The 20,711-nt window shown below is 40.7% G+C and overlaps 1 protein-coding gene across 3 annotated transcripts in view; it reads right to left on the bottom strand.

Annotated features, from left to right (window-relative positions):
* ZNF652 (zinc finger protein 652) overlaps positions 1-20,711 on the bottom strand; it is a 73,396-nt gene that overhangs the window by 50,794 nt on the left and 1,891 nt on the right. The gene's annotated exons all lie outside the window — the stretch shown is intronic.

Below are 20,711 nucleotides of genomic sequence, written 5' to 3'. Positions count from 1 at the left end.
AAAAGCCAAGAGATTCTTCTGCCTCAGCCTCCCGAGTATCTGGGACAACAGGCACATGCCACCACGCCCAGCTAGTTTTTGTATTTTTACTAGAGACGGGGTTTCACCATATCGGCCAGGCTGGTCTTGAACTCCTGACCTCGTGATCCACCTGCCTCTGTTTCTCAAAGTGCCGGGATTACAGGCGTGAGCCACCACTCCCAGCCTTGAGTTTGGACTTTTAAAGATGGGAGAAACAGCATGTTTAAATGCTGAAGGGAAAGATCACCTCTGATTACAAAACTCTATTACAGAAATAACATTTTGGGGCCGGGTGCAGTGGATCACGCCTGTAATCCCAACACTTTAGGAGGCTGAGGCGGGCGGATTACTTGAGGCCAGGATTTTGAGACCAGCTTGGCCAACATGGCAAAGCCCCATCTCTACCAAAGATAGAAAAATTAATCCCAGCTGGGCGCGGTGGCTCACACCTGTAATCCCAGCACTTTGGGAGGCCCAGGAGGGTGGATCACTGGAGGTCAGGAGTTTGAGACCAGCCTGGCCAACATGGCGAAACCTTGTCTCTACTAAATATACAAAAATTAGCCGGGCGTGGTAGCAAATGCCTGTAATCCCAGCTACTCCGGAGGCTGAGACAGGAGAATCTCTTGAAATTGGGAGGCAGAGGTTGCAGTGAACTGAGATCATGTCACTGCACTCCAGCCTGGGCAACAAAGCGAGACTCTGTCTCAAAAAAAAAAAAAAAAAGAAAGAAAGAAAAAATATATTTTGGAATTCATTATAGGTTAGTTCATTAAGCTTTTAAAAACTGGTTGGCATGGTGGCTCATACCTATACTCCCAACACTTTGGGAAGCTGAGGCAGGCGGATAGGTTGAGCTCAGGAGTTCAGCCTGAGAAACATGGCAAAACCCCATCTCTACAAGAAATACAAAAAATTAGCCAGGTAGCATGGTGTACCTGTAGTCTCAGCTACTTGGAAAGCTGAGGCAGGAGGATAGCTTGAGCCCAGGAGGCTGGGGCTGCAGTGGAGTGGAACATTTGGGGCCTGGGCCACAGAGTGAGACCCTGTCTCCACAACAACAAAATTATATATAGAAGAAAAAGTATGGCCAGGTGCAGTGGCTTACACCTGTAATCCCAGTACTTTGAGAAGCTGAGGTGGCTGGATCACTTCAAGCCAGGAGTTCGAGATCAGTCTAACCAGCATGGTGAAACCCTACTAAAAATACAAAAAATTAGCTGGCTATGGTGGCAGGCTCCTGTAATCCCAGCTACTCAGGAAGCTGAAGCAGGAGAATCATTTGAACCCAGGAGGTGGAGGTTGCAGTGAGCTGAGAGTCGAGATCAGGCCACTGTACTCTAGACTGGGTGACAGAGTGAGACTGTCTCAAAAAGAAAAGAAAAGAAGAAAAGAAAAACTATGACAAAACTATGTCAAAGAAAAACTATGACAAATCTTAAACTCTGCCTCATTTCAGAGCACATCGACTGAAAGAAAAAAAGATGGATGGCCTGACAAGGAAAAGAAAAAAGATGGATGGCTGGGCAAGGTGGCTCATGGCTGTAATCCCAGCACTTTAGGAGGCTGAGGTGGAAAGATCACTTGAGCCTCGGAGTTTGAGACCAGCCTAGGCAACATAGTATGACCTCATCTCTACAAAAAAAAAAAAAAAAAAATTAGCTGGGTGTGGTGGTGCATGCCAATAGTCCCAGCTACTCAGGAGACTGAGAAGGAAGGATCGCTTGAGCCAGGGAGGTCAAGGCTCCAGTGAGCTGTGACCACACCACTACACTCTGGCCTGGGCAACAGCAAGACTGTCTCAAAAAGAAAAAAAGAAAAAGGATACCTTTTTGAAAAGTAGTAATAGAAAATAGTAAAGGAAAAGTGTCTAATTTTCTCTTGGTTATATTACAAAGATCATTCCGTAATTAAAACACAAACCCAAAGTACTAAACCACAAAAGCCCAGGTACTTTCAGAGCTAAGAAAATCTATAATACAACTACATGAAACCATCTGGAATATCCCCTTAAAACACTTTCAGTCTTCAAAACTTTCTCAAATCTGGCCAGGTGTGGTAGCTCACGCCTGTAATCCCAGCACTTTGGGAGGCCAAGGCAGGCAGATCACCTGAGATCAGGAGTTCGAGACCAGCCTGACCAATATGGCGAAACCCCATCTCTACTAAAAGTACAAAAATTAGCCGGGCATGGTGGCAGGCGCCTATAATCTCAGCTACTCAGGAGGCTGAGGCAGGAGAATCACTTTAACCCGGGAGGCAGAGTTTGCAGTGAGCCAAGATTGCGCCACTGCACTCCAGCCTGGATGACAAGAGCAAGACTCGGTCTCAAAAAAAAAAAAAGAATTTTCTCAAATCTAAAGTATTTTTTCGCTTTGGTCTTACTGAAGAAGTATGTTGTCTTGAGATAAGCTTTCTATAAACTTGTGTACAAGAACCACATAAGAAAATATTTAAAAATTTTTATGTTAAATTCAGGAAATTCTAAAATGTGAAACCACTCCAAATTAAAACATGACCACTTCAAAGAAAAGGGGATAATTTCAAAGTTAAGACCAGAACAGCTTTTGACACAAACCACCGCATGTTGCAGAAACAGTAACCTAGTTTCATTTTGAGTATAGTGTTTGTTGCCCTCAAGGGATCTGCAACTTTCGAGCAAGACTTTTTTTCATTAAATGCCAGATAACAGATAAAGGAGGGGGGAGGGGGAATCAATACATTTTCATGCTACAACATATCTTAACTCTTCAGTTTAAAAGAAGAAAAGCACAGTCCTTATGAACATACATGTGTATCATATTGACAAACCTCAGTTACTGGTGACCACAGGAAAATTTCAACTCAAGGTGAACTATAGAACATGTGACAATTTAATGATCTGCTTGTGAGGAGAAAACCCCCCTCAGTATCACATAAAAGTCTTAGCTATTTGCTCACTGGCACAACAACTGGTCAGTAATAACATGAGCTGGGAAAGCTGATGGAAGATGTTCAAATATACAAAGGTTTTTTCCACATATAATTTTTTTTTTTTTTTTGGCAGACTCTCGCTCTGTCACCCAGGCTGGAGTGCAGTGGCACAATCTCAGCTCACTGCAACCTCCGCCTACCAGGTTCAAGCGATTCTCCTGCCTCAGCCTCCTAAGTAGCTGGGATTACAGGTGCATGCCACCACATCCGGCTAATTTTTGTATTTTTAGTAGAGATGGGATTTCACTATGTTGGCCAGGTTGGTCTCGAGCTCCTGACCTCAAGAGATCCACCTGCCTCAGCCTCCCAAAGTGCTGGGATTACAGGCGTGGGCCACCGCATCCGGCCCACATGTAATTCTTAACTATCTTTTCCCAAAATACTGTTCTCTATAATGTACAATGAATGACTGCATATTTCAGTAAAACAAAAGTCCCAAACATCTACATTTCTGAATGAACAACCTGTTCAAGACACTATCTCCCTATAAACTCCAGAGAAGTTACTTTTAGGATATAAGATAAATCCATTAGTAACCTTATACACCACAGACATTTACATTCTAACTGCACTGGAATGTCTAAAAAATTAGCCTATGAACACCAAAGTGACAGAGCCCAAGAGGAAGTGAACAGACTCCTGGCTTGCAGACAAATGAGTAGGTGGTGGAAACATTTATGTGGGGAGATGATTTTATACAATATCTTTCTTAATCTGAAGGAAACCACAGATCTTCACAATGTACGTGCTATAAATAGATGTCATCAGTCGAAAACCTTAATAAACGTTTTGTTTTTGCTTGCTTGCCTTTAAAAAAAAATAACTTTTTTTTTTTTTTTTTAAATAACCCAAATCCAATGCGTGGTCAAGATAACCAAACCAAGGATGTGACCGAGCAGGTTGCCCAGAGCCCTGGGTACACATAACTAAGTTTAATTCCCAGCTGGGCACAGTGGCTCATGCCTGTAATCCCAAAACTTTGGCAGGCCAAAGTGCGAGGATTGCTTGAGGCCCAGAGTTCAAGACCAGCCTCGGCAACATGGTGAAACTTAATCTCTACAAAAAACTTAAAAATTAGCTAGGCCGGCCGGGCGCGGTGGCTCAAGCCTGTAATCCAAGCACTTTGGGAGGCCGAGGCGGGTGGATCACAAGGTCAGGAGATCGAGACCATCCTGGCTAACACAGTGAAACCCCGTCTCTACTAAAAAATACAAAAAAAATTAGCTGGGTGTGGTGGCGGGCGCCTGTAGTCCCAGCTACTCAGGAGGCTAAGGCAGGAGAATGGCATGAACCCGGGAGGCGGAGCTTGCAGTGAGCTGAGATCGTGCCACTGCACTCCAGCCTGGGGGACAGAGCGAGACTCCATTTCAAAAAAAAAAAAAAAAAAATTAGCTAGGTATGGTGGTGCATGCCTATAGTCCTAGCTACTTGAGAAACTGAGGCAGGAGGATCACTGGACCCCAGGAGTTCAAAGTTGCAATGAGCTGTGATTGCACCACTGCACTCTAGCCTGGGCAACAGAGTGAGACCCTGTCTCAAAAAACAAGAAAAAAAAATTTATTCCCCTTCACTGATTTATGTTGAAGAAAAGATTTTAATTAATAATGTTTTTTAATATATACAATATTCTTCAAATATACTTCCCTTACCAAAATCAAAGAATTTTCACATTAGCTCACATCAAAGCAAAATTTTTTTTTTTTGAGACAGAGTCTTGCTCTGTCGCCCAGGCTGGAGTGCAGTGGTGCAATCTCGGCTCACTGCAACCTCTGCCTCCCGGGTTCAAGCAATTCTCCTGCCTCAGCCTCCCGAGTAGCTGGGACTACAGGCGCACGCCACCATGCCTGGCTGATGTTTTGTATTTTAACGGAGACGGAGTTTCACTGTGTTGCCCAGGCTGGTCGCGAACTCCTGAGCTCAGGCAATCCGCCTGCCTCAGCCTCCCAAAGTGCTTGGATTACAGGCGTGAGCCACCACGCTGGCCTATCAAAGCAAATTTTCTATCACTACTTTTGCTAACATCTTCAAGGAATGTGGCTAGGACAACCAAAGATAGTTTTGATCACAGAAACATTGTTCAAGTTAGCATTCCCTCCTTCCCCAACTCCCACCTAATCCCCCTTCAAAAAAGCACATTTATCTAAGAATCAAAAAGTTCTTGTCAAATAATTATTCGTCTCTTTTATAAATGCAGGAAACTAAGGCCCACTGGCTAAAAGATGAGTCAGAGGGGCCCTGAGAGTAAGAATTAGCCAAATTTATAACTGCTATGAGCTCTTCTCCCTTAAGATAAAATCCATTCAGATGATTGGCGACTTTTTGGAAGGGGCAGTGAGGGGTGGTAATAAGGAAGTTATCTAGATTTTTCTTTTCTTTTTTTTTTTTTTTTGAGACAGTGTTGCTCTGTCACCCAGGCTGGAGGGCAGTGGCGCAATCTCGGCTCACTGTAACCTCCTCCTCCCGGGTTCAAGCAATTCCCCTGCCTCAGCGTCCCAAGTAGCTGGGATAATAGGTATGTTCCACTAGGCCCAGCTAATTTTTGTATTTTTAGTAGAAACGGGGTTTCACCATGTTGGCCAGCTAGTCGAGAAATCCTGATCTAAAGTGATATGCCCACCTCGGCCTCCCAAAGTGCTGGGATTACAGGCGTAAGCCACCGCACCTGGCCGTGTTATTTCTTCAATAAACAAAACAACTAATCCTAAACTTTAAAAAGAAATGAAGTAGGCCGGGCGTGGTGGCTCACGCCTGTAATCCCAACACTTTGGGAGGCTGATGTGGGCCGATCACGAGGTCAGGAGATCGAGACCATCCTGGCTAACACGGTGAATCCCCGTCTCTACTAAAAATACAAAAAATTAGCCGGGCGTGGTGGTGGGTGCCTATAGTCCCAGCTACTCGGGAGGCTGAGGCAGGAGAATGGCGTGAACCCGGAAGGCGGAGTTTGCAGTGAGCCGAGATAGTGCCACTGCAGTCCAGCCTGGGCGAAAGAGCGAGACTCCATCTCAAAAAAAAAAAAAAAAAAGAAATGAAGTAATCAAACCCATTCAGATTCAACGCCTAAGATCATTTAGATGCGAAGTGTTAACAAAAGATGTTGAAGAAAGCACAAGCATAAGAAACACTTAAAATCAACATCATCAAGCCTCAAAATATCAGACTTTTATTAAATTCACAAAATATTTATTGAGCACCTGCCATGTGCCAAGTGCCGCAGCCACAACTACAAGTGTAGTACAACAGACAGGATTCCTGGTCTCAGGAGGCTTACAGTCTCACAATTAGTTTATAAATAGATTGTGAGCATTTGTCCTAGTTTACTGGGAAAAGTCCTAGTTTATCACTGTTTTCTCCTAGAATAATGCTAATGATGCCCCCTCACAGGTCTCCAAGTCTGGACAAGTTACATGGTTACTTTATTTATAAAAAAACAAACAGGATGGGCTCAGTGGCTAATGCCTGTAATCCCAGCACTTTGGGAGGCCGCAGTGGGCAGATCACCTGAGGTCAGGAGCTCGAGACCAACCTGGCCAATGTGGCGAAACCCTGTCTCTACTAAAAATACAAAAATTAGCTAGGCATGGTGGTGGGCACCTGTAATCCCAGCTACTTGGGAGACTGAGGCAGAAGAATCACTTGAACCTGGGAGGCAGAGGTTGCACTGAGCTGAGATCATACCACTGTACTCCAGCCTGGGTGACAAGAGTGAAACTCCGTCTCAAACAAACAAACAAACTACTATTCCTATAGGGCCACATGTTTGTAAAATGTATATTAAGATTTTAATCTTTAGCTTCAAACTTATTTTAGACATTCTTCTCATTTTGATATATACGTTATATAATGAAAGCAAATATTTGTTTTAGTTTAAAAAGAGGAAATCAACTCTGATTTTATCACATCAAAATGTATACAAAGTAAATAAAATGAATTAAAAAAATCAAAATGTCAAAGACCAAGTCCCTTGTGGGCAGGTAGCTCTTTTTAAAATACTGCTTTAGCATTCCAGCTTGTGCCTATCTTAGTACTGAGAACATATTATGGTTTCTAGATATTTTCCACTAAAAGGAAACAGGGCAGGGAATGTATGAGTTTGGAATATCTTGTCCTAAGGGAAAGAAAGGAAGCTATCAAAAACTATCAGGAATGTGTCAAAAAGAATGAGGAACCAGCCTGATAAATGCCTATCTGGCAAAGATAGGACAACTGAGTATCAAAGGATTAATAAGAGTCATGGATTGAAACACACCAAATATGCTTAAATCCACTGGTCACCTTTAGAGGATGCTAAGACAGCCAACTCATTCTTTTGAAAACAGATAAATGAAGGGCAAAAATCATTCCTATCAGATCTGTACCCTAAGGAAACTAAACAGTTGAGGGGAAATTTTATATAAGTATTCCGGCTAATAACTGAAAAACAAATTATAGAATTAAACATTATTTTGCGGCCAGGCGTGGTGGCTCATGCCTGTAATCCCAACACTTTGGAAGGCCACGATGTGTGGATTGCTTGAACTCAGGAGTTTCAGACTAGCCTGGGCAACATGGTGAAACCTGGTCTCTACTAAAAATACAAAAACTAGCTGGGCGTGATGGCACGTGCCTGTGGTCCCAGCTACTCTGGAAGCTGAGGTGGGAGGACCGCTGGAGCCTGGGAGGTAGAGGCTGCAGTGAGCCGTGATCATGCCACTGCACTCCAGCCTGGGTGACAGAGCAAGACTCTGTCTTTAAATATATATAAAATTTGCAACCCCTAATGAATGGATGTAGGCAAAAAGATCATCAATGACTCATAACAATACCCAAAAAGAGGCAACCAGCTTTTATATCTCCTAGAATTATACACCACTACCTATTAAGTAATCTTGCCCCATGCCTGCAAGAAAAATTGAACCTTGTTTTTTTTTTTTTTTTTTTTTTTTTTTTTTTTTTTTTTTGAGACACAGTCACTCTGTCACTGAGGCTGGAAATGCAGTGGCATGATCACAGCTCACTAGAGCCTCAACCTCCTAGGCTCAATCACTCCTGCCACCTCACCTTCCCGAATAGCTGGGACTAGAGGTGTGCACCACCACACCCAGCTAATTTTTGTATTTTTTGTAGAGATGGGGATCTCACTATGTTGCCCAGGCTGTTCTCAAACTCCTGGGCTCAAACAATCCACCCGCCTTGGCCTCCCAAAGTGCTGGGATTACAGGTGTGAGCCACCACACCCTACCAAACCTTAATCTTATCAAGCCTATAGATCTAAACACCAATCTACAGGAAATAAAAGGGACTGAGGAACATATCAAATGACACCATGTGGATATAATTAGCAAAATTCAGACTATGGAAAACTATACAACAAATAACTTGGATTCCTCAACAAAAAACTGCAAGGAGGCTGCGCATGGTGGCGTATGTCTAACCCCAGCACTTTGGGAGGCCGAGGTGAGAGAATCTCTTGAGATCAAGAGTTCAAGACCAGCCTGGGCAACATAGTGAGACCCCTCTCTATCTCTACAAAAAAAATTTAGCTGGACACAGTGGTGTGTGTGTGCCTCCCAGCTACTTGGGAGGCTGAAGCGAGAGGATCACTTGAGCCCGGGAGATTGAGGTTACAGTGAGCCAAGACTGAGCCTCAGTCTGGGTGACAGAGCAAGACCTTGCCTCAAAAAAAAAAAAGAAAAGAAAAAAAAAATCCCCGCAAGGAGAGGAATGGAGAGGCAAAGGGGGAGCGGAGAGAAAGAAAACAAACCTACTCAATCACTTCTTGGGACGCTAATTCGAACAAACTGAGAAAACAATTATGAGTCAATTGGGACATACACACTGACTGAATACTTAATGATGCTCAGGAAGTTTTTATAAATAATATGATATGATGTCTGGAGTTGCTTTAAAATGAGAGGGGACAGGTAGGGAAGTGTAGTGAGTGTAGCAATCCTCCTGCCATGGCCTCCCAAAGTTCTGGGATTACAGATATGCACACTGCACTCATCCTAGTGTGTTTTTTCTTATGGAACTGCCAAGTTATCCCTATGCATTTTTGTTTCCTAGAATGCTTGAGGATTTTTTCTTTTTTTCTAAAAAGTGGTATGCTTCTGAATGAAACTGAATGAAAAACAAAACAAAACAAAAAAAGAATTAAAAAAGTGATTTGCTAATGGAAGGAACACTTAAGAGTTCCATTTAAGCTGGGAGAAAAAGTGATTTTTTAAAAATCCGTATCTACTTCATATTGCCAATTCCGTCCTCCTCTGCCATAAACTAAACTGTTTCAAGGAATTACTCAATTTAATGCAGTGGCCAGGTGCAGTGGCTCACGCCTGTAATCCCAGCACTTTGGGAGGCTGAGGCAGGTGGATCACCTGAGGTCAGGAGTTCAAGACCACCCTGGCCAATATGGTGAAACTTTGTCTCTACTAAAAATACAAAAATTTGCCAGGCCAGCTATTCGGGAGGCTGAGACAGCAGAATTGCTTGAATCCAGGAGGCAGAGGTTGCAGTGAGTCAAGATCACACCATTGCACTCCAACCAGGGAAACAGTGCAAAATTCCATCTCAAAAAGGAAAAAAAAACAACAAAACAAATGTAATGCAGTGAGTTTGGATGCCATGGTTTGCCATAGCAGGGATTCTTTGCATTGGTAAGTGTAGAGTGAAAGATACCCAAGTACTACCTTATCTACAATGGTATTCTGCCTCAAGATCAGTAGCTTTTTCTCCTTCAAGAATCACTAAATACTTAAATTTTCTCAGAGCAAGACATGAAACCATCCTGCAGAGAAGACTCTTGACTACTACTCTCAGTTAACAGTTAATTTCCTAGTAAACAAAAGTTGGCTATTTTCCATACACTAATGGACTTAGGGGCTTATAACTATATTGAAAAGGGTACTATTGCACAAGAACTATACTCACAGAAGTGATAAATCATGTTTCTGCATGGAATACAAGAAGGGTGGGGAAAATTCTGCCCTACCTTAAAATGGCCTTGGGCAGAACTATCTGTGAATGTCACAAGATAACTCTTAAAGATACTAATGTCAAAGATAACTCACATTTGTTTAAACAAACACAGAGACCCAGCTACATTATATATAGTATATATATATGTACAATCTATGTTATAACCAAAGCGAATCCATGAACAGATATTCAGGCTTCAGAATAGAGTTTTAAAGCTTAGGATGTTTCCAAATAGAAAAAGGATATTAGCTGAAAAACTAATGAAATCTGAATTAAATATGAAGTGTAGTTAATAGTAATATACCAATGTCAGTTCCTTAGTTTTGAGAAACACACTATGGTTATGACTTTAACAAAAGAAACCATGAGGAGTTTATGAGTACAGAGTTGCACTCTACTTGTAACTTTTCTGTAAATTTAAGATTATTCCAAAAATTAAAAAAAAAAATGTGTAAGCCGGGCAGGTGGCTCATGCCTGTAATCCCAGCACTTTGGGAGGCCAAGGCGGGCAGATCACCTGAGATCAGGAGTTCGAGACCAGCCTGGCCAACATGGCAAAACCCTGTCTCTACTAAAAATACAAAAATTACCCAGGCGTGGTGATGCGTGCCTGTAATCCCAGCTACTCGGGAGGCTGAGGCAGGAGAATCGCTTGAACCCGGGAGGCAGAGGTGGCAGTGAGCCGAGATCGCGCCACTGCACTCCAGCCCAGGTGACAGAGATGAGAGACTCCGCCTCAAAAAAAAAAAAAAAAAAATTGTAAAGAGAACGTATTGCAATAGCATAAAATGTGTTATAATCACTTCAATTAACAGATTTTCTTTGATTCAAAAAGGCAGGCTGCTTTATCACCTTACTTTTGTCAAAAGCGAGACTTTTTAAAAAATGGCTGGGTGCAGTGGCTCACAGCTGTAATCCCAGCACTTTGGGAGGCCAAGGCAGGCGAATCACCTGAGGTCAGGAGTTCAAGACCAGCCTGGTCAACATGGCAAAACCCCATCTCTACTAAAAATACAAAAATTAGCCAGGCATGTTGGCAGATGCCTATAATCCCAGCTACTCAGGAGGCTGGGGCAGGAGAATTGCTTGAACCCGAGAGGCAGAGGTTGCAGTGAGCCAAGATCACACCACTACATTCCAGTCTGGGTGACAGAGCAAGACTCTGTCTACATATATATATATATACACACACACACACACACACACACATTTTTATATAAATATTTATATATATTTTAAACTTTGATGTTTTAAGACATTATCAGGAATTCTCGGTAAAGACTACCAATTAGCAAGTTGACTTGGTTTTTTCACCAGAATCCACACACAAACACGTGTAAGTATGCTTTATGGCACAAATCCCAAACTGGCTAATACCAAGAAAACCTGACTGACTTCTGACATTAACTGGCATGGCTGATTACAGATCATAACACTATGGGAATTCAGCACTATTTTCCTAACCGTGAAACGTGCATATTTTTGGATGTAGCCATTGAAGAATTCACCACCAGAGGATGGTAAGTATAAAAAAAGTGTATACAAGAACATTCATTATAGCATTATTTATTATAACATAAATAATGGTACATACAGACGCAGGCATACTGTATAACCATCTGAATTATGATGCAGATTTATAATAACTGACATAGAAATATGACCATATAAAAAAGATTAAAGAACATGTGAGGATGGTGTCATGCAATTTCACTACTCAAAACCACGGACATACATATATATATATATGTGTGCTCATATTGAGAGATGTCTCAGGATAGAAGTAAAGGCAGAAAAGGCCATATTTTTTTTTCTTCATATTTTTCTAGAATCCTTAGTTTTAAAATAAGCATGTAGTCTGATGTAGTGACTCATGCCTGTAATCCCAGCACTTTGGGAGGCTGAGATGGGAGGATTGCTTGAGCTCAGGAGTTTTGAGGCCAGCCTGGGCAACATAGTGAGACCCCACCTATACAGGAAAAAGTACAAAAATTAGCCAGGTGCCATGGCACATGTCTGTAAGCCCAGCTACTCAGGGGGCTGAGGCAGGAGGATCACTTGAGCCCAGGAGTTCAAGGCTGCAGTGAGTTAGGATCACACCACTGTGATCACACCACTCCAGCCTGGGTGACAGCGCAGGACTGTCTCAAAAACAAAAAAACAAACAAAAAGTTAGCCATCAGCCAAAAGACCCTAAGTTCACAGGTTGTCAATGTTAACTGCAATATTAGCTATATAATTTTAGCTTACAGATATAACATACACCATCACAATACTGTTTAACTCCAATGGACAAACTGTAATTTAAAATATCAAGTTATTTCATATAAATTCCATTTGTAAAGATATATACTACTAATAGTGTTTGTACTTTAGTTGAGAAGATCAGTCAATATATTTTTTTTTTTTTCACAAGCAAACAAATCTCTCGTCTTCTTGCCAAGGACTAACCTTTCCAAATCAATGAATTTGGGAGCTGAAAGAACTTATAATGTATCCAAAATAAACCTATTATATGAGAGATGAGGAAACAAGAGGTTCAGAAAAGTTAAATGGCTCCTCTAAGTCAGCAGCTAGCTGATGGCAGAGCTGAGCCTAGTACCCAGATTTTTCTCATAAGGCTCAAAATGAAGTATTCCTACATAAAAATATTAACAGTATCAGCTGCTGACAAAAATGTGGAACAAGTAGAATTTTTATGTCTTTCCAGTAGGGATGTAGAAACAGTTTGGTAATTTCTTATAAGTTAAAGATACATACTATATGACCTAGCAATCCCCCTCCTAGGTATTTACCCACAAGAAATGAAACTTATATTCACCCCAAAACCTGCCATGAACATTTACAGTGGCTCTGTTCATAATCACCCGAAACTGGAAGCCAAATGTCCCTCAAATGGTTAAGGATGTAAGTGATCTGTGGTATATCCATACAAAGGAGTATTACCTGGCAATAAAAAGGAACAAACTGTTGATAAACCCAAATACTTAGAAAAATCTCAGCAGCATTACTATGAGTAAAAGAAGCCAGTCTCTAAAGGTTACATACTATATGAGTCCATGTCACATTCTGCAAAAGACGAAACTACAGTGACAACAGATCGATAGTTGCCCAGGGTGAGGGGAGGGTATGAGTGCAATGGGACAGTGGGAGGGAGTTATCTGGAGTGATGGAACTGTTCCGTGTCCTGGCTGTGGTGGTGGTGGTGGTGGTGGTTATACAAACTGATATTCACAGAACTGTATGAATATCAAAATGTCAATTTTACTGTATATTAATTTTAAAAATAAATTATTTACTCAGTCTCTGGTTTCTAAAAGCCAGAAATACCTATAAATTTTAAATTCTTTTTTTCTGGAGGGGCAGGGTCTCACCCTGTCACCAGGCTGGCATGGAGTGGCATGATTCTGGCTCACTGCAGCCTCCACGTCCTGGGCTCAGGTGATCCTCCCATCTCAGCCTCCTGAGTAGCTGGGACTACACCACACCTGGCTAATTTTTTTATTTTTTGTAGAGAGAGGTCTGACTATGTTGCTTGGGATGGTCTCAAACTCCTACACTCAAGTGATCCTTCCGCCTCAGCTTCCCGAAGTGATGGCATTACAGGTGTGAGACACTGTACCCAGCCAAATTCTTTAAATTTTTTTTTTTTGAGACAGAGTCTCGCTCTGTCACCCGGGCTAGAGTGATGTGATTTCGGCTTACTACAACCTCCACCTCCTGGGAAAATACATTTTGTTAAGCACTATATAGGGCAGTGTTTTTTTCAAAGTGCCCGTACCAACCCAATTTTTCCAAATGAAATAAAACAGAATAAAAATTCTAACAGATTGCCTCACAGTAAGATTAAGTACTGTCTCAAAGTTTTTGTTTCAGTTGTGGGTGTAGGTATGAATGTGAATATGTGTGGGCACGCATGCACTGCTTCTTACTGTGGATCATAGTCAAAAAGTTTGAGAAATACTGCTAGAGGGAATTAAATAAACAACAGTTCTAGATTTAGAACAGTCCAGCCCTGCAAGAGTTGGCTTCTGTGGACATGTATTAGTACGCAGTGCACCACCTGGTCTTACAAACATAAATCATCTTTAAAGAAATAAAAAATATCTTAAAAAATCTAACTTTCCATAAGAGGTGATGAAAGGATTGAGGAGAGATTGGAAGGCAGAACAAACTACCTTTTGGATATTAACTATAATACCTGACAAATTATAATACATGCAGAAGTGTTTATTTCTTTATCATAATCTAACAAGAAGAAATCAGCCATATGAAATTCAATAAGTTCTACTATGCATATCATTTCCAAATTTTAATTTAAACATTTTCTCACTTAGCAATAGTTTCTTATTATATTATACAAGCTTTAAATATATCTCAAAGAACCAAATTATATTCTATTAGAGCAGGGTAAGACACACATTAAGATCACAAAAATAAAAATTATAAAAGAGAAAAAGAGGGAAAAAGGTAAAAATGTATCTACTTTTAAGAAAATTATACTGCTAAGTCTCTGCTGTGTAATATATAAAAAGGCTTTTTCTCTTTGTAGAATAACCTTTCAGATAAAAGCTATTTTCCAAGATAATTTGGCTTTAGCCACCAGCAGACTATAAATAACTTATTTTTAAAAAGATTCACACCTGTAGTCCCAGCTACTCGGGAGGCCAAGGCAGGAGAATCACTTGAACCTGGTAGGCAGAGGCTGCAGTGAGCCGAGATCACGCCACTGCACCTCAGCCTGGGCATGGAAGCAAGACTCCGCCTCAAAAAAAAAAACAAAACAAAAAACCTGTCCACTAAAACTTATTCTAAAATCTTCATATATAAAACACCATTACTATTCTGAAAGTTACCTAGCTTATTTCTTTTTCTTTTTCTTTTTTTTGAGATGGAGTCTCAACTGTCACCCAGGCTGGAGTGCAGTGGTGCAATCTTGGCTCACTGCAACTTCCACCTCCCAGGTTCAAGCGATTCTCATGCCTCAGCCTCCCCAGTAGCTGGAATTACAGGCATGCACCACCACGCCCGGCTAATTTTTGTAATTTTAGTAGAGATGGGGTTTCTCCATGTTGGCCAGGCTGGTCTCGAACTTCTGACTTCAAGTAATCTGCCCACCTCAGCCTCCCAAAGTGCTGGGATTATAGGCATGAGCCACTGCACCCGGCCACATCGGCAGTATTAAAGAGCATGGCTACATACAATTACATACAATTTCATCAACCAATTGATTGACAGGTCTTCTAAATTCCAAAATATTCAAAACAAGATGAACTATTTTAAGTAAGTTATTCATGTTGCTATTTTGTTTAGAACTTCAGGGTTCTAAAAAGTTTAAATATATGTTACTTACAAAAGTTACATTAGATAAAAAAACTTTTAATAATTCAGGAGGGATTGTGATTTCAATATTATGAAATGAGACAGTAAAAGAAAAAAATTTGTCTGGGCACGGTGGCTCACGCCTGTATTCCCAGCACTTTGGGAGGCCGAGACGAGAGAATCACTTGAGCCCAGCAGGAGTTTGAGATCAGCCTAGGCAACATAGTGAGGGAAAAAATACAAAAAGAAGCCAGGCATGGTGGTGCGCACCTGTAGTCCCAGCTACTCAGGAGGCTGAGGTGAGATGATCTCTTGAGTCTGGGAGGTGAAAGCTGCAGTGAGCCAAGATGGCACCACTGCACTCCAGCCTGGGTGACACAGTGAGACCCTGTCTCAAATAAAAAAAATAAATTAAAAAATAAAAATAATTAGTAGTGACCGGGCGCGGTGGCTCACACCTGTAATCCCAGCACTTTGGGAGGCCGAGGCGGGCAGATCACGAGGTCAGGAGTTCAAGACCAGCCTGGCCAATATGGTGAAACCCCGTCTCTACTAAAAATACAAAAATTATCTGGGCATGGTGGCGGGCACCTGTAATCCCAGCTACTTGGAAGGCTAAGGCAGGAGAATGGCCTGAACCCGGGAGGCGGAGGTTGCAGTGAGCCGAGATTGCACCATTTGTACTGAAGCCTGGGCAACAGAGTGAGACACCAATTAAAAAAAAAAATAGTATCTAAAAAACAAATCCCTCAAGTGTTATAATCATTTTAAAGACATTTTCCATCATTTTAGCCCCTCTTTATTTAAGGATAAAAGTATACAGGTTTTGCTCTTAGGTTGACTTGGGAATTCTCTTAATATTGTGAAAATCCAAGCTAGGTCTTTGAGAATGTACTAAAAAAGGGTTTGAAATTATTTTCCCCCACCAAATACTTCGTTATTTCATTTAAAATGTGATATTACAGGGCCGGGCGCAGTGGCTCACACCTGTAATCTCAGCACTTTGGGAGGCCAAGGCAGGTGGATCATAAGGACAGGAGTTCAAGACCAGCCTGGCTAACATGGCGAAATCCTGTCTCTACTAAAAAATACAAAAATTAGCCAGGCACAGTGGCAGGCGCCTGTAATCCCAGCTACTTGGGGGAGGCTGAGGCATGAGAATTGCTTGAACCCGGGAGGCGGAGGCTGCAATGAGCCGAGATCACACCACTGCACTTCAGCCTGGGGGACAGAACAAGACTCTGTCTGCAAAAAAAAAAAAAAAAAAAAAAACACCCCTCCTCACAAAGAAAAAGTTCACTTAGCAAAACGTATGACAGTAAATCAATCACCTAAATTTTGTTTGTTTAGTCATTCTGGGCTCACATAGCATTAGGGCTATTATACATTCTAGCCAAATTAAGTTTTTTTAAGTATACTGCAAAATCTAAGGTGAGTCAAAGACCACCATATTTCAATCTCTCTTTATCAGCAATCCAATACTAGCGACTGAGTCCACTGATGGGCAAGCCTGTAGGTGGCTCAATAATAAAAGAAAATAAGGATTAGCAGATTCTCCTGAGGTAAATCCTACTGTATTACTGATGTGTCTACCTTACTGAAAAGTCTCTAGGTAACTCTTGTGGGCTCACAGACTTATCACAACGCTATCCTGCAACAAATCACAGAATAATTTAATTCTATAGTAACCTAAGAAATCCTATTTTAAAAGCTGTATGCATGGAATAAAACTGTATACATGGCCCTAATTGCATTTACTTTTCAAGGTAATCAATCACTTGAACTATGTTTAAAAAAAAAAAAAAAAAAAAAAGAGGCTGGGCACAGTGGCTCACGCCTGTAATCCCAGCACTTTGGGAGGCTGACGTGGGCAGATCACAAGATCAGGAGTTCAAGACCAGCCTGACCAATATGGTGAAACCCCATCTTTACTAAAAATACAAAAAAATTAGCTGGGCATAATGGTGCATGCCTGTAATCCCAGCTACTTGGGAGGCTGAGGCAGGAGAATTGCTTGAACCCAGGAGAAGGAGGTTGCAGTGAGCTGAGATCATGCCACTGCACTCCAGCCTGGGCACAGAGCGAGACTCTGTCTCACAAAAAAAAAAAAAAAAAAAAAAAAAAAAAAAAAGATAATGTCATCTTTACCATAAAGCTGCCTTTCTGGCTAAAAAACAAGAGAAGGAACTACATATATAATCTACAGGCCTAAAGCAGAGTTCATAAAATCTGACAGGTAAAGACACTCTACTTTTCTTTCCTTCCCTTGCCAAAGTAAAAATTCATAAAGCACTCAAATCTATAGCCCCAATAGCAGTTTATAATAAAAATCTCAGAAGACAATTGAAATTGTATTAGATAAAATGTTCATAAGTATTTTTAAAAATCAAATATAACTACTATATAAACAAACAGATAACTAAAATAAGCAACTGATATTGCCACTGATTCTACAAAGCACTTTATGGCTTGCATTCACCATGAAAATTTATACAAGGCTTTGCACGTGATTCAACTCTGGACACAGAACCCATTGAGATACGTTAATGTCCTAAAATACCCCTTTCACTACATAAGCTCTGAATAGGCTTAAAACAAGCACAGCCTATGGGTAGCACTGTAGAATTTGGAGCTAGATTTTACTGTCCCCACCAAGTTCCGCCAGCCATAGAGCAACAAATCAAAGTTCCAATAAGCACATTGCACCTGCAAGACTTAGGTATGCTCCGAGTCAAATATTTGCAATTTTTTCATCCCAAATCTGCACAAATGAAAAAAATGCAGATCGCAGTGCCAGACTTCTAAATCTTGTCATAAGACAAAATGATCTGTAGTTTTACTCCAACATGCTCCATATCCTAACATGTATTGAGTCTCTAATATGATCATATGCCAGGAACTGCTAGGAGTTTACATACATTATCTCTAATCCTCATAACAAATTCCATTCTGCTGATGAGGAAACTGAGGCCAGAGAGCTCAAAGTGACTTGTTCAATATCATAAGACCAGTAAACAGTGGAGCGGGGGTTTTAAATCTAGTTATGCCTACCTCCAAAGCATCATCTCCATGAGCCTTCTTCAGCTAAAGTCACTAAACACAGCACCAGTTCACCTCTATCGAAGTAAATTCAAGTGCTGATTGTCAGAAATGATGACAACACCTGAGAAAAATATCACACCTAAAATGGTAGCACAAGACCTAAGACTTCACAACAAGGAGGTGTAGTTATGCCCTTTAGAATAACAAGTTTTAAAGGCTATGGTTCAAAATACAAGACAATCCACTTTTTTTTGTTGTTGTCTCTCAGCTGACTTTTTTATAACAAGGGAAATGAAATTCAAGAGTATATTCACATTTTTTTGGTAAAATTATCTAAAACCCCTGAGAAAAGGGTGACTTCAAAAGTTCACATTCTAGTTTACCTCTTCGTTAGGCTTCAGACATTCAAAAACAAAATCACAACAGTAGCATTACTAATCAACTTTTTTTTTCTACAGACTTGAAAAGTATTTTCTTACCACACTACGAGATTACTTCCCATACTTAGAACAGAAATGGAAACAGTTCTGGGTGTCACGAATCAGATCTTGAGACCACAGTTGCAGAAAGTAGGTGCTGTTTCCCTTGAGTAGGAGCTGCTGATCTGAAACCTCCTAAGGGAAGGGTGTCTGAAGAAGAGTGTTGGAGAAACTAAAGCAAGCTGTTTGTATTAATGAGAGTGAACTGCTGGCACCACTACTCCTTAAGTGTTTCACTGCTATGCAATTGTTTTCCAGCTTCCAAGTTCCGAATCTGGCAGGGAGAGAATGCTGTTCTCACAACCGTATATGTTATATGATCAGCTGCTCTATGATGTGTGGGTGTTTAACTAGGTAAGTGACTGGTTTAGAAGAGGTTCTGCAATACTAAATCAAGGAAGCACACTGTCCTCTGAGATTTTAATGGTCTGTCAGTATACTACAAAGTACATACAAGAAAAGTAACCTACTTGCAACTTTGAAATGGTTTGGGTTTAGAATAGCCAAATGATTTCCGACAGTAAAACTTCAGGCATGACATGAGCAAAAAATATAATGTGTAATATAAAGCACTGGCAGCATGTTTATGAGATAATAAAAAAGGCAATATTTGCAACTTCAGCATGCTTTCAAACTTATAGGGTATGCTGCATAATTAGTAGAATAAATGCTATTCTTCAGGTGTATGGAACAGGTTCTATAGGCAAGATTCCAAGGCTCCCTTGCCTTCCAAAGTGCCAGTTAATATCATAAATTCCTTAGCTTCTCAGAACCCCCCAGATGCAAAGAATAGGAAGGTCTCAAAGAATTTTTTAAGTGAAAAATAATGGCAGAATCGTAAGCTCCTGAAGAGCCGGTACTGTGCTTAAAATTACTACCCATTCCAACACTATCACAAGCTGGAATAAATATCTCCTGATTGCAATACGACCGAAAGGCAAAAGCTGGGTGCAGAGTAATTTAAACAAAAATAGCTGATATTTATCACCTGCTTATTGATAGAATGGTGCAAAGTTCATCCTCAGTTCCAGATTCTATATATGGAGGCTGAATTCCCTAACCACAATTAAAATCCTTCCATTAAAACAAAATTTCAAAATGAATGATTTTGATGGCACCATCCCCATTAAGACATGAAATCACAGTTAACAAAGTTGAAAAAACAATCCTTTTTATGGAGCAGGTACACCGCTATGAGAATGATATAGCCTTCTTTTAAGAGATCAGATCAACTTCAGCCAACACATAAAGATTCAGGATAGGCATTATAAAACAGACCTTGGACTTTGCTGTTGAAATTTGCTACATTTAGAATCTGGTGCCAGGAACATACATTACCAATTGGTCAAGTGTAAACAAATTATTTTGACTCTAGTTTTAACTTTTTCTGAAAGACTCTCACATACATTTCCTTTTTACAGGAAAACGAGGAAATGATAATTTACAAATACCTAACTTATCCTAATCAAAGAACAAAACACAAGGTTACATGCATAAGCTACTTTGTTGTTTATTGCTCAGGGCCAGATAATGTAACTCTAATCCTTTAAAAAAAAAACTAACCAACTAAACAAAACACACAACGCAAGTTCCTTTCACTTTTGCATAACAGAGATCTTAACCTGAAGTCCCAGGACCAGCTTCAAGTTGACTTTAGTGGCATACAAAATTATGTGTCTATTTAATGGAGAAGACGGTTCTAAAGACTTCCATGAACCCAAATAAAGATTACTAACCACTGAAGTCAGTTCCAGGATCACTAAAACTTAGTGAACAGTTTAAACAAAATTATACTAAAGTTATTACCTATCTGAATACTGTGCACGGTCCTGATATAAACAACCAAGCTGCCTGCCACCACTGACAATCACAGTGTCAAGCCCCACTCACAAAAGAGCCCCACTCGACAACATCACC

Source organism: Pan troglodytes, chromosome 19, assembly GCF_028858775.2.
Source record: "Pan troglodytes isolate AG18354 chromosome 19, NHGRI_mPanTro3-v2.0_pri, whole genome shotgun sequence".
NCBI classification, from domain to species: domain Eukaryota; kingdom Metazoa; phylum Chordata; class Mammalia; order Primates; family Hominidae; genus Pan; species Pan troglodytes.
The sequence above is the reverse complement of the archived record's forward strand: the minus strand, read 5'-3'. Positions and strand labels throughout refer to the sequence as shown.